The sequence below is a fragment of the Euprymna scolopes genome, chromosome 2, assembly GCF_053919585.1.
Source record: "Euprymna scolopes isolate OS-2025 chromosome 2, ASM5391958v1, whole genome shotgun sequence".
In the NCBI taxonomy this organism is placed as follows: Eukaryota; Metazoa; Mollusca; class Cephalopoda; order Sepiida; family Sepiolidae; genus Euprymna; species Euprymna scolopes.
In genome coordinates this window covers 135,031,934-135,048,224 of record NC_136483.1, presented here as the reverse complement: position 1 = coordinate 135,048,224, position 16,291 = coordinate 135,031,934, and positions in this window count along the sequence as shown.

Sequence of the window (16,291 nt, the reverse complement as noted above, 5' to 3'; positions counted from 1 at the left end):
CCCCTCCTCATGGGCTTTGTATTTTAATTGGGTTTTCTTTAAAAGGGTAAAAGGATAAATTTAAATGCGTATACGTTTCCCTATATAACTGTATAATAAATAAGATCATTTAATCTCATAGATTATAAAGATTTCCATTTTTTACCAACATTTATCCTATATAATCAAAGGAAACAAAATTGTTGTTGTTTTTTTAGAGGAGCATAAATCTGTCTCTGAGAAGTTATTATTTGAATTTCCACCATTAACCCAAACACGTGTAAGGCAGGCTATATAAACGATAAAACACTATGATTGTGAAATAAATACATTTTTGGATTTGGAATGTTTTATAGCGAGATATATATATATATATATATATATATATATATATATATATATATATATATATATATATATATATATAGTAGCGTCCAAAACTTAGGGATAGCATGACAACTGGTAGTCGTTATCATCCATAATAACATATTAAAATTTGAATCATTTGCAAAGGATAGAAAAAGCATTATAACTATTATTTATTTATTTTCAAAATCCGAACGTCCAGAAGTAAGGGACAAAATTGAGAAAAATAATGTAAACAGCCAAAAAAGCAATAAAAATACATGTACAATCAATATTTACTAAATGACCCCTTGCTCTCAATGATAGCTGCACATCTTCTGCACATCTTCGACTAAAGAATGAATCAGTTCTTGACAATCCTTGATAATAATTTTAGACCATTCTTCTTGAAACTTCACCCACAAATTTTCCGTGTTAGTGGGATTTCTTTCCATAACTTTCAATCCTAAGGTCTTCCAAAGATTTTCTATTGGATTTAAGTCAGGACTTTGCGGTGGCCAATCCATAATTTCGAAATGTAATTCATTGCCACCTTTGCCTTGTGATATGTGGCATTGCACAAAGGTTTCCCTATCGGAACCTGAGTTCTGTATGCTTGGTACATGTTCTTGAACAATGTTTTTTATAGATCTGCGCGTTTAAATGAGTTTGTAACCGGACAAGAGGCGTTGTACCTTGGCTAGAAAACATTCCAAATACCATGATGATTCCGACTTAAACTTGACAATTTTCTTAGTACACTTCGCACTTAATCTTTCACCAATAGGTCTCTTTATATTGTTTTACTATCATTTCCAAATAAATTAAACTTGCTTGCATCACTAAAAATACTTTTGCCCAATTTTCATTTGTCCAAATTTACATACCTGTTTGCAAACTCTAATCTCTTTTTCTTATACTTCCAACAAACAAGTCGTTACTTCCCTGAGGTTCGATTAAACAGCCTTATTCCTTGCAGTCGTCTAGAAACAGTCTGTCTTGACACATGAGGTACCATTCATAACCTTTTTAATTTCTGCGCAAGACTTAAAACGGTCCTTTAATGGCATACGCTGCATTATTCGATCTTCTCTTGCCGAAGTTTTGCCGCTTTTAAAAGCACTAATTGTTTTGCCAGTTTCATTGTAGGACTTAACAACCCTACCTACAAAACTTTTGGGACGTTTCACTTTTTCTGAAATTTCTCTGGTAGTGCGCTTTTCTTTGTATAGCTTCAGAATAGCTTTTCTCACAGAGTAATCAAGTTTTTTGGTGTTTTGCCATGGTGCCGGCTAATACAACGTTTACAACTGACTAAGAAGGATTTATTCTATAGAGGAAATCTAAAACTTTTAATATAGAACACTGTTTACATTGTTTTTTCTCAATTTTGTGCCTTACTTTTGGACGTTCCTATTTTGAAAATTAATAATTAATTGTTATAATTCTTTATCTATCCTTTGCAAATGATTCAAATTTTAGTATGTTATTAAGGATTATAATGACTACCAGTTGTCAAAATTTGAGCTTTTCACAGTTGGTATTTCTAACAAATATTAGTTTAAAAATTTTGTCTCTTAGTTTTCGACGCTACTATATCTCTCTCTTCTCTCTCCCCCTCTCTCTCTCAAAATATCTATATATGTATGTATATATATATATATATATATATATATATATAGATGATTTTATGGATTTGAATACTTTCAACCTTCCAATCTATTGTCTCTGACATTACTTAATATCACTTTCTACACCTCACTCTGTTTATATGCATATACATTCTCTCTCTTTTTTTTCTTTCTTTCATTCTTTCTCTCTCTCTCTCTCTCTCTCTCTGTCTCTCTTTATATATATATATATATATATATATATATATATATATATATTGTGGATATAAATTCCCAGACCTTACTTATCTTTTCTCACATTCACCCATTCTGTCCATCTACATATAAAGGGTGACCCAAAAACAAAAACAAAAAACAAAAGCTAACTGGAGGCCATCTAGAACATATGCTGTAGAACGGCGAAAAAAGGCCAAAGACCCTAGTGTTTTGATGTGATGTTTTGAATATAATAAACTAGTTATGACTAAAGTTTCATTTCATTCGGACAAACTACTAAGTAACGGGGCCTTATTAGATTTGGGGCCCATTTTTTTTGGGTTACCCTGTATATATATATATATATATATATATATATATATATATATATATGAACAAATTATTAATAAAACATGTTAAAAGACATCTTGAAAAAGAGTTAAAACATATTTAATTTTAAAAAAGGAAGCACAAGATAAGTGGATAGTCCTTAATCCGCGGAGTTTCGAAGAAATACTCTCCTTCTCATCAGAGGGCAGGAATTATCAAAATGCGGAATCGGATTTTGCATATAAAAGTATTTAATGAAACTACAAGTAAGTCACAGATCGTACTTGGTTAAAAAAAAAAGGTGCGGTAAGGGGAATAGGAGGTAAAAGAACAGTGATAAAAAGATTTCACATGAATGGATAGTCCGGTGAAGGGTTAAAAATCCAAGAATGGTAAAATCCAAAACGGTCGAATTTAAAATTTCCAATTCAATGGGTAAATTCCAAATGGTCCAAAATGATATATATATATATATATATATATATATATATATATATATATATATATATATATATATATATATATATATATATATAAACTTATTATGAATGGACAAGTGTTTCATCGTTGGCTGAACACAGCAAGATTCGAGGCCATAACCCCAGTGTCTGAGACCGGAACTTCCACCTCTGAACTTAATCGCTATTTTTCTACCTTTTTATCGATATCATTTATTCATTTATTTTTGTTTGTGAAACTTTTGAACGTATTCAATTATTTATAAGAAAGAATATTTTAGCTGTTTGATAGTTTAAAACCCCGTCAACATGGTTTAGTCCAGCAAAATTCCTTACCAGGGCCTTAGAGTCTGTCGCTTAAATGACTAAATTCGAAAGTTTTTTTTTCCACTCAACTTAATATCAGAACTGGTTAAGCTTATTTAATTATATGATATGACCAAATTATTTGTAAAACCGTATATATAGTAATCTGCAAACGGCGACAACATTTTAGGTGTTCCGAATCTACATATTAAATTTTAAAAATATTTTTTTTAAAAGGGTTATCTAGGAGACTATTCGTGCATAAGGGTTAATATGTGGATTTTAGACATTTGGAAGAGTAGTGTAGAAATCTTTGTAGTGGAAATTTGGTATTATGATTATTTGCGAGGATCGTTTAATAAGAATTTGTTTACGTTGGATTTGAAGACAAACACATTGTAGTCAGCAAGAAAGCAGGCCAGCAGAACAGAGTTCCAGAAACGGGCAGTTCTAGGAAAGAAACTTTGTTGATATGTTTAGGTTTGGACACCGATAGAAAGTGGGGGAATTTATGGATCGTGTTTTTGGCTAGGCGAGTGTTTTGTGGCAAGGTGGGCCATAGATTGAAGCTCAGTCGAACACTACCATAAAAAACGATAGAACAAGAAACAGGCTCGCAATCTCTCTTCTGTGGGAAACGCTGCAAGGCATGATATTGTTCTGAGCAGCTCCTTGCCCAGATGTGGTAACAATACTCCATTTTTTGAGGTACTTTGCTCTTCTACAGGTAGAGAATTGCATTGGCAGTGAGATTTTTACTGGAGCGGTAGAATGATCCCACCATTTTCCCAGTGACCTTGCATACAGATTTGATGTATGTGTTCAATTTCATATCAGGAGTGAAGTCAGACTAAGAAGTTTGTCTAACCACGGAGCGTCCTCGCGGCGAGAGACGTTCATTTCAAACAGGGCCAGATGTGGATCAGAGCGTTGGTGATGTAAAGTGAGAAGCTTAGTTTTAGATGCATTTAAATTAACCAGCCACTTTTTCCCCATTCCACCACGTGCTCAAGATCAGAGGAGAAATAATCAAAGAATTATTGACCAATTCCGACCTTTGAAGTGTACCAAAGATGGTAGTGTAGTCTGCTTAAATATCTTGGAATGATCTAAGAATGTGATCGTTGATTAAGATCGTTGATGAAGATCAAGAAAGTTAGACCCAAGATGGAACTTTCTGAGACGCCACCATTAATATTGTGAGCTTCTAATTTCTGTTCATTAAATAACTACTATTATAGATCTATCAGAGAAGAATGATTTAATGATTGAGACGACATTTCCGGCTATTTCGTTGCTGGAGATATTGTATAGTAGGCCTTTATGCCACACATTAATGAATTAATATTCTGTAATATACAGTAGTAATTTGCATTTCCTATTTTCTTTATATACGCAACTGTTGCGTTGATATTAGAATATATGTAGTTGTTAAGATGTACGTAACAGATGCTACAGTTTGATCTTAGCCAAGAAAAAGCCAAGGAACCATTAAAGTATTACTTATACACAATCATTTTTAAATGAATTGTAAAAAATTATTTAATCTATTATTTATTAGTAATTATCTATTAACTTGCGTGGTTAGTTTAGCATCGGTCGAACATTCATAAGACCGGGCTGTCTTCTGTAAAAGGTATTGGGACCAATCCTTTTAAGTATAACATTTTCTCTGGAGAAAATTCGTTTAGTATCTGTATCTGTTGTTATACAAACATTTCTCAATGAAATACTACCACCTATTTATTTGGTGGGGCGGCGATTTGGTATCTTTTCAGTTAGTATGATACCATACTCACAGGCATTAGCTTTTTTTATTAGATCCTCCTCCAAGGTATCTCCTTTATTCTGCCGTGGATATTGTAGTATTTTTCTGTTATAACCAGGCATTGCCTCCTCCTTTGGGAGACAATGTAGGATATGCTCGTGTATTAAAATAAGTAGCGAAGGTTTAAATTAAAGCTTTTCAATCGAAAAGAGCGGATGACTTTCGAAATGATCGGCCAAAAAGAGCGACCCCTCCTTGTAAAAAAGAGCACAGTTGAGGGCGAAGGAAATAAGTTTTTAGCCAATTTTTCGATATTTGCCGTCCGGATGGTCATGCTTATAAACGATACCGATCTCGTCAAAACTCGTCGCATCTTTCGAAAGTTTTAAGCAGACATACATATGTACATACATACATGCATGCATATATACATACATACCTACCTACATACATACATACATTTAAACAGACAGGTAAGATTTATATAATAGATAGCATTTGGGTCTTCATACGTTTTGAGAGTTAGTATAGTATAAGTTTGTTCATAACGATATCTTCCAAGCTACATCTTTTTCACCTTTTTAGAGCACTATCTGTTTAATTTTTATGATATTATCGTCCCAGGCATTACCATCTCTTTACTTTTTGAGATTGCCGACGATCAAAATAAAGTATTTGATCTCTGTACTAGACTGGGGTAATGTCTATTTTTCTCTGGATCAACAGTGCCCCTTTTTGCAGAGCTGGATTTTCTCAGACATAAGACGTTGTGTTTAGCACTGTGATTGTCAGAAAGCAAATATAATCAGTATTTCGTATGAAAATCTCACATTAATTTTATATTTTACGTGAATGCATTCCGCTAATCAGACTTGAACTCATAACTACGAAATTCCCAAAATTAGCATGTCTTAGCTAAAGCTTCTCGATAAACTTTACAGCGCAATATCCACATACCAATTTTGTTTTCTTTAATAATCCAGAGATTTTCATCCGATATCAGTATTACATTATCCGACGTAATTTTTAAATAAATATTTTATCCAAATCGTTATTTATTTTCTGTTATCATATGATTGCATTTAATAAAAAAGGGTATGATCAGTTGATTTAGTAATATTAAGATTAATTATAAATATAGAAGGATTTTCGAATCCTTATCATATCTCTCTTTTGCTTATAACAGATATGTATCTTCTGCATTCTGGCTTTCTCGGTCTGCTAACAAAATTAACATCCGTAAATAAAGGTTACTATTTGCTTGAAGTTTGTGAGCATGCGCAGATGGATTAATCGCGATTTAAAGACATGCGCACATCACGTTTATCGAGTCCGTAGGCCTTTAATCTAGCATTTAAGAAATGGCCTGATCAGTTGCAAATTTAGAATTACGGCTTTATATATCAGGAGGAAGTCTCTAGGTTAATTGCGAAAACATTGACAATGTGAATAAATAAGTTACAGAGAGATAGATATATTATATTTGCATACTATGTATGTGTGTCCATGTGGGGTTCTGTATAAGAAAGAGCGGTAACAATATTTATATTGATGTAAATAAGCAGATCAAAATAGATAAATAGTGCAATCGAAATAGAGCGAGAGACAGATAAAACGCAAAAGTTTAAGAGAAATAGATAGATATGTCCATCGATATATACATACATATATATATATATAGATAGAAAGAGAGAGAGAGAGATAGGGAAAGACAGACAGACGGACAGAGAGAGAAAGATAGAAAGGTTTGCGTAATGTGTGACAAGTATACGTATAAGTCTCCTATTATTAAATTCTTCTAAAAGTGACAAACTAAATAAATAAAAAAGTAAATATTTGAATGCGCGTATTTAACCGATAAACTCTTAAACTACTGATCACAAAGCACTGAAATTAATAGAAAATAGTAAGCATATGTAAAGGATTGTTCATAACGAGTAAAATCTTTGAACGAATGGATGAAAAACGCGGTATATGTCGACAAATTGAAATACAAAACGTTCGTTTTTTTCTATTTACTTTTGCAAAAATTAATTATGTTCTGCAAAACCAAAAACAACAACCTACCTTTCCTCCTTTTACTTCTCCTCATTCCCCATTTTTATATGTCCCCCACTTCATGACTTGTTTCCTAACTTAAAATGTACCAAAATATTAATACTGTAATTCTTTTCTTTCTCTAATTGCAAAACTCATTCATGTTCTGCAGGTCAAAGAACAAAAACAATAAATTCCACTATTTGCCAACCAAACCAAACACTGCAAAGTAGCGATTGAAGACACAAAGAGTTTAAAGAATTAAAAAAAAATAACTACAAAATAACTGGATGCAACATGAATACTATTTCCGAAATAAATGAATTCGGTATTAAATAGCCCGAAAAGGGTTGATGTGCTGTTAAACAAAACAACCAAACCAAAATCTACAAATAAATATTTGAAGATATAAAGAATTTGAAGTATAAAAGCTCTTTCCGAAATAACTTGATTCGGCAGTAAATAACTTGAAAGGAGTTGATATGTCGTAAAAAAAACAACCGAACCGAACCGAGCAAAATGGTCATTTCAACTCGCCGACATAGTTCTAAAAGTTTTACGCATGCGCAAGTTAATCATATCATAGCTAGAAGTCGTTTAATTTTAACTATTTCCTATTCATCTTTCGAGTTAGCTCAAACAGTAGGGAACGCGACTTGAGCGTTAAATGAGGTAACGCGGTTGGAGTGCTAAATATTTTGGTTTTGATTCTAACTGATAGTATCCGTCATTTTCCTTACTTTTGAAATCAGTATGTATGTATATATATATATATATATATATATATATATATATATACTATACATACTATATATATATATATATATATATATATATATATATATATATATATATATATATATTGACTTAGACTATATTATGGCGTATTTTACGATCGGAAAAATCAGGTGCCCCTCTGCAAGTAAAAACATTTTTTTAGTTACAGACATGCAAACAAATTCTGTATTTTATTTATAATATTTAATTGTATCTTTATAAATCAATAAAAACATTTGTAAATGTCGGGCTGTTATTTAAAAAATAGTTTATTTACTTTATGAATTGAGGAAAAAACTGTATTCATTACTCACCCTAAGGAAAGAATATTATGTTCACTATCTTCAGTAAAAATGGTTTTATGTACTCTGGAAGTAGATAATGAAACATTAGATATTTCATTGATAACATCTTTAGACGTTTTATTTACTTTTACTTAGGATGAGCTGAAGTCTTACTTCTGGGTCTAATTCCATATGATATGGTATGAAGCATTCCGAAATTTATGATATGAAAACTATCTATTTATCTAATTATGCAAAAATATTGAATTATGCTTAGCGTTTTCAAAGAAGAATGTGTTATATCTCCGCTGTGTTTTGTCACTCTCTACGATATGAAATATTTTGTTAATTCCCAATAAACTTTTCGATTTTAGTATGACGGTTGTGATATCAGTGAAGGTGCGGAGCGGGGTTGTGGCACAGATGATTTGACCAATTCTCTGTTTGTGCCCGTTTCTGTTTTCCATTTGTGTAATCATTCTTTCATTTCGAAATGTTTAATATTTCTAATTGTCTATTGTTCTACTTCTCTGACAGATATTTCTCTCACATATTTCTGGTCAAATTATGCATTTCAATAGACAATGGTGGAAAGCCTTGCAATTATCAAATAGAATTAATTTACGTGCGTGCAACCCATCGAATACCTCACTTTACAGGGTCACCTGCCAAATATTCTACACTTGGAAGAATATGAATTAAGTAAAAATTTCGACATTAATTAACCTTTTGAATACCATATAAGATGTGGGACTTTATTGGCTACAATATAGCCCCTACCCTGTACAACATCCACAACAAAAATTAGTAAAGCTACAACTACTGTTTATAATTTTTTTATTACCCTCTCCCCCTGTACGTAAAATTAAACGAAACATTCATGAGCAAAGTTTCTTTCACAGAGCTACACGTCAGTGCAGCATTATATCGCGAGACTGTTTGCAAGCTAACATAGGCACGGTCGTTTTCAAATCCAAGATGAAGAAATTTTTCTTTAGCCGTTCTTAAAATTATACGAACTCTGCTCAAGCACTATCATTAGCAATTATCACTGTGTGGTTTAACTATCTAGCTGACACTTATTTGGTATTTATCCTCGAATGACATTTAGACCTTTATAAATGGTAATTTGTTGTGAAAAATGTACAAACAAATAGAAAGGCTCGGCGATTAACGGAGTTTAATTTATCAACAAAAGTGATACTTTCACTTTGTCATGACCATGAGTTTTAAGTTAAAAAGCCACAAATTCCAAGTTCGCATAAAACTAATATTTGATTATTTTTTTTACCTAGGCATCATCACTTGTCAAGGCCCAGATGACACTCAAGGATAAGGGTTAAACTGTGCACAGTAGTCAATTGGACGATACACTGATTGATATTAATGAAAATTCGGTAAATTTGTTAACTTAAGGGAAACGGCTCATCAAGAACTTGTTTACATTGGATTTGAAGACAACCATATTGTAGTCAGCTGGAAAGCAGGAAAATGGAAGACAGTTCCACAGGCGTGCAGTTCTAAGAAAGAAGCTTTGTTCATGGAATCTACTTTTAGTTTTAGGCACAAATAAAGAGTGGGGGAATTATTGATAGTTTTTTCAGTTAGGAAAGTGTTTCCTGTGAAAGTTTGGCTAGGGGGGGCATAGCTTGAAGCTCAGACGAGCATTTGCCGTAAACATAACGATAAAGCAAAAACAAACTCTCAACATCTCTTCTGTGAGAAAGGGGCTTCAGGGAAGGGGAAATAACATCTCCTACGAGGTTACGAAGTCTATTTTGAACTCTATCAAGGCAGGATAAGTCCTTTCTAGCAGCCCCTGGCCAGATGTGGCAACAATACTCAATCCTTGGACGTACCTAGCTCTTGTATAGATAGAGAATTACATCAGCAGTGAGATATCTACTGGATTCATAGAGGGAACCCACTATTTTTCCAGCGGCCTTGGCAACGGATTTTATATATGTGTTCCATTTCAGATCAGGAGTAAAGGTCAAGCCTAGAAGCTTGTCAAAACATGAGGCCTCCCCAAGAAAGACGAGATCCATTCATTTCAATTCATGCCAGAAGGGTATACGAGCGTTGATGATGTAAAGATAAAAGCTTGGTTTTAGATGCACTAAAAGTAACCAGCCACTTCTTTCCCCATTGTACCACGGGCTCAAGATCAGAGGGTAGAGAATTGGAGGGAATTGGTCGTTTACGGTCTTATATGTCCTACCATAGATGGTAGTGTCATCAGCTTAAACGTCTACGTATGATTGAAGGTTGTGATTTGGAAGATCATTAATGTAGATCAGGAAGAGAGTTAGGCCCAGGATTAATCCCTGGGGACTCCAGAATTAAATCTGTAAGTGTCTGATTTCTGCCCATCAATTCTTATGAACCTATCCGAGAGAAATGATTTAATAACTGAGAAGATATTTCCAGCTATACCATAGCTAGAGAGCTTGTGAAGTAAATCTTTATGCCATACTCTGTCACAGGCCTTTGATATGTCAAGAGCAATTGCCCTAGAAAGGTTGTCTCTGTCGAGAGATTCGCTAATCCTATGAGATAGAACTGTAAGCACATCTACTGTAGATCTAGCAGAACGGAAACGATATTGTGTGTCACTTAGAAGGTTGTTCATGTCAAGCAGTATGAGCGGTAGGCAGTACACAAACAAACTCCACCGAAAACATAACATCCTTGGTGGTGCTTAAAAATATTAACGAAAACAAGCGAAAGCATATTGTAATTAGTTGCAATGTTATCGGAGGAATAGATTCGCCTGTGACTCTCCCATAATTGAACATAGAATTTCCAAAACGAAGGAGTTAAATATCTATCCGTTTTCTATGACGTTTATCCATAATTAAAACGTTGTCTAAAGGAAGCACACCATCCGGACAGGTGCTGCATCCGTCTGGGGTGTCGGGTTTGGCTGATCCACATGTCTCCTAGATTAATCCATAGAAGGCTGACAGTATTTTAGTAAACATGTGACGGATTCTTTTCTAATGAGGTATATATAAAAAAAGAAAAGAATAAATGTAAAAACATCCATCAGAAACAGCTTTTTGATAAGGCGTCCTCGTCAAAGACAATAAGAGAGAAAGAGAGGAGGGAAAGAGGAAGGGAGAAAGTAAAGACGATCAGCAATTTCTATTGACATGTTTGCTTACGGAAAGATAAACAAATATCAAATAAGGGCTCAAATGAGCACAAATATAATTGTATGAATAGATTAAAAAATAATCAGGGATATAACGCCAGAAACACACAATTATATATATATATATATATATATATATATATATATATATATATATATATATTCCAGCAGAAGTACCCGTCGTTGACTGGGTTCAAAAACAGCCTACACAAAATGGACTCTGGTTTATTAAATGGTCTGTGAGTGATGAAAGTATGATAGGGTATGAAAAGGAGGGGGTTGTAAAGAGATAGGTTTTGATACTCAAAAGTTTTACCCTAAGCAAAATATGATGAAAGTAAAGATCATTTTCGCGAAAATATATTTTTTTCTATACACTGTGTTTCCATTCGTAGCCAAGAGTGACAAACAAAATGATGTTTCCTTACAAAGAGAAAATGTTATATATATATAATAATATAAATATGCAAGAAATAAATGTTACCATAGTCAATAAAAGTTACTTTATAGTAGAAATATTCATTGGTTTGTATTTGTAAGTAGTTTGTAATTTTTTTTTTATTAAGCGTTAAAAAAATCAAAATGGCAGCGTGAAGAGCCCCGTTTTCAATTCGAAGGAGGGGCACCTGAGCACTCTGTGTTAAGAATTTAATAGAGTTCCATCAACGTAAGGAATATTTATAAACATATTTTAATGTTTTCCGTTATTTTGTGCTTGAGGAATATTCGATTATGGCATGTGTAGTTTATATAAAAATTCATTTAAGTAGTTATCGCCTCTAATTTCGTTTTAATTTCGGTTCACTGAAATTATTTCAAGTAAAGAGCATTAAAAACTATTTCAAAACAAAATATCATGAACTTTTATTGACTATGGTAACATTTATTCTTGTATATTTATTTTTTCGGGTAGTCGTTTGTTGGCTTTTCTGCTAAACACTCTTACTAAATAATATCGACGAAATATCGAAAAACAAAGAAACAAAAACAGTTTTGAAAAATAATGAAGCTTTACATACTTCAGTAAAATAATCCGAAACAGCAAAATGGGATATTAAAAAAGTAAACATGTAATTACTTTTTTTAATGCAAAGAATCGAGATGAATATGAATAAGAAGAAAATGGCGCCCTTTTCAACACATAACAGCTTCGTTTCAGTTTTACAGTATTGAACGGTGTAGTCTTGTGCCGTCGAATTCAGGGTTGTACTTAAAAAATTCAGGTTGTATTTAAAACACACGCAGAAAGGGTTGTAGTCAACTGAATTTTTTCTAGTACACTGACAAAAAGAAGCTTAAACAGATATATAAATAAAAATAAAATGGTTATGGAAATGTTTTCAAAAATACACGTAATCACGTGAGCAGGATTTTTTCCTTCTTTTGATATGATAACAAGTAACGTTCTTATTTTTTATCATTTATCTATTTATCTATTTTCGAAAGAGTGCTACATGCAAGTGGAGAAGAAAAACAACAGAGTTATGCAACATTTGTGTCGAGAATTGTCTAAAATTCCGACTTTTTTGGCTTTTACTTAAATAAGAACGTGCATTTATGAGGTGAATTTATTCGACACAATATGATTCAACTAACAAAATAAATAAAAGCTAACGTGAATTAAGATTAAAATTAAGGTGTTATTGGTGACTCTCACCCCTTTTAAAAAACCTTGTAAAACTTTGTGGCATATTTACATTCTATGGAGATCAGGTGCGAACGAACACCCAATAATATTATTATACCATATTTCTTCAAACTGAAACATAATCATCAAAGTATACTTACGCAAAAAGATATAAAAAAGTCTTTGTTAACGTTTGTGCCATATTTCCATGAAGTACAGGCGCGAATGCAAACCCCACAATTTTATTATTCCATCTCTATTTAAGTTGAAACATACTTTTCAAAGTATTCTTATGTGCATCTATATCAAAAACACTTGTAAACGTTTTTTTTTAATTTTTTATTTCCATACTTTGGGGGCTAGGCGCGAACGTAGACCCCACAATTTTCATGAACTACCGTTTTTCCAGATCAAACATACCCATTCCTGATCCTCGATACATCTTCTATCGTAATATCTAATCAGTTTTAAAAAATAGTCAACCATATAGGAGCCTATTCGTGACCAGACACACACATATACGTTCAGCTTTATATATATATATATATATATATATATATATATATATATATCTGTGTGTGTGTGGGAGGGTGTTATATATGCATATATATGTATTATATATATATGCATATATATGTATTATATATATATGTATATATATTGTATATATACACATATATATTATATATATATCATATATATATTATAAACTTTATATATATATATAATATAATATATTATAAACTTTAAGAAACTCGTTTCTTATCGTTGAGCACTTTCAGTTGAATTAACTCGGCCAATTAAACTCTTATGCATAGATCATCATATAATTATTATATCTCTTTGACTAACGTTAAAATCATATAAAAATAAAATGTTTACTTTCACCGTTATTTCACGCGGTTAACGCTAGCCGATTGGATGCGATCTTTGTATATCAAGCCAGAGATGACTCGTGTTGCCGGGTTCGAACCTATCGACTGATGTTCATCGTGACACCCTGCACTGAGTATACCTGAAAGGATGAAACACTAGTGTCTGTAGGTATTTAATTATTATAGTAAATAATTATATATATATATATATATATATATATATATATATATGGCGGAAATTCAGTCGACTAAAATAAGATGGAAAACGGAGTGAGGAAAAGGAAAAAAATGCAGGAAGTTGCATGTAACAAATGCACAATTAAGTAAAATAAATAAGTCGATTAAAAACAAGATCGTTAAAATACACACGAATCGCTTTTCGTTCAGACTAACTTTTCAAGTGTATAAGTCTGAAAATATTTTTTTTTTTAGAATATTTGGTAGTGGAATGGAGTAAGAGCGGAGAGGAGGTTAAAAAGCTTGTTATTTGTTCCCCACGTTTTATTGATTTGGAATTGAGAACATTAAAAGAATGTTTATCATGAATGGATATCCACCTCCATTAGTTGACTTAGTTATTAATAAGAAAATTCAATCCTTTTCTGAGCTACCAAAATATGGGCTATCTAGACTCCCGGTATACCTTAAGTTACCCTGGATTGGACCTCAAGGCCAACTTATTGGCGATAAGATTTCCTCTCTGGTGTCTTCTAATTTTGGTGCTCTATCCCTCCGTATTGCTTTTTCCACAAAAACCGCCTTTCCCTCATTTCGTAAGGATGTCTTGCCTATCTCTCAAACAAGTAATATTATTTATAAATTTCAATGTCGGCGTGGTGCCGTCTATATAAGCAAGGCGACACAGCGTCGTCAGGTCAGAATCGCCCAACATGTCCCCCACTTCATCCGAGACCATCAACCTATCACCAGAATGTCTCAATTGATAGAATCGTCCATCGGTCAACACTTGGTCGATAAAAGGGAGTGCAGTCTTACATTCTCTCCGGAGTGTTTTTCTGTTTTGTACCGAGGACGTACAAAGTTCCACCTGTCTACCCTCGAAGCAGTTGCCACCATTTCCAGCCCCCCCCCTATATTGTGCAAGCAGAGAAACCTCCGGCTTCAATTAGAATTATTTGGGTAATCACCGTTTTTTGTTTTGTTTTGTTTTGTTTTAACCTCCTGTCCGCTCTTACTCAATTCCACTACCAAATATTCAAACATTTTTCAGACTCATACCCTTGAAAAGTTAGTCTGAACGAAAAGCGCTTCGGGTGTATTTTAACGATTTTGTTTTTAATCGACTTATTTATTTTAGTTAATTGTGCATTTGTTACACGTAACTTCCCGCATTTTATTTTCCTTTTCATCACTTCGTTTTTCATCTTATTTTAGTCGACTGAATTTCCGCTATGGTTCACTTCTTTACAATTATTCTAAAATTTTGCCAATCGAATAAAGTTATGTATATATATATATATATATATATATATATATATATATATATATGTATATATATATATATGTATATATATATATATATATATATATATATATATATATATATATATATATGCTACCATATCGCCTGTTGTTCCCTGGTCGTAAGATACGATTGCATTTTTTTTCTTATCTAATGCATATTTCACATTTATAACTATTTCGACAACCTAGGAGCTAGACTATAAAAGAAGGGAAAGTGTTCACGAGGTGCAAATGCCATATATATAAAGTTTCATGTCTCTAGACCAAATAACCAGAGAAGATTTTGGTACTGCTGCATATGTATAAACCCCTGATGCAATATGTCAGCTTTACAAAACTAAGATACATATACATCCCAAGTTCGATGCTCTTTCAAAATTGGATAGGTGTCGCTTAGAGCATTTTATCATTCTTTAACAGAGTTTAAAATTAACTTCACAATCTAATAGGGAAGGTGATCTCTTCTTTACAGCCTATTTCTCACGTAAGAAGTAAAAAAAAAAGATAGTATTAAATAACGCAAAAAACACTGCCAAAGATTACAGACTAGAGAATACAATTGCATTTTTTAAAGCTGATTGTGGATTCCAAACCGATTGATAAAATTTCACTGAGAAATGTTATTCAACTCCATCCTCCTGATGGTCGCCAGCAAATAAAAAGTTTGCTCAAAAAAATTTGGTTTACATTCGATACAATGTTTGAGCACTGAAGAGTCCTTCAGTGCTCAAACATTGTATAGAATGTAAACCAAATACTGAGAACTTGGAAAAAGTGACCAAAACCTTTTCTACTGAAATGGAATATTTGTGTGTTCAAATAAATAGGTTTTTATTTGAAAATTACAATCCTTGGTGAATTAATTCCGGAATTAGGAATTTCGATCACACCCCAATTTTTTTTTTGCACAAATCTCATTCTAAAACAGCTATTCTGCACACTTTGATTCGAGTCGATTTTAGGTAATCTGCTTGCATTATTAGAAATAATAATAACAAGTGAAATATTGTTCGTGACACTAATATTTCCCATTATGT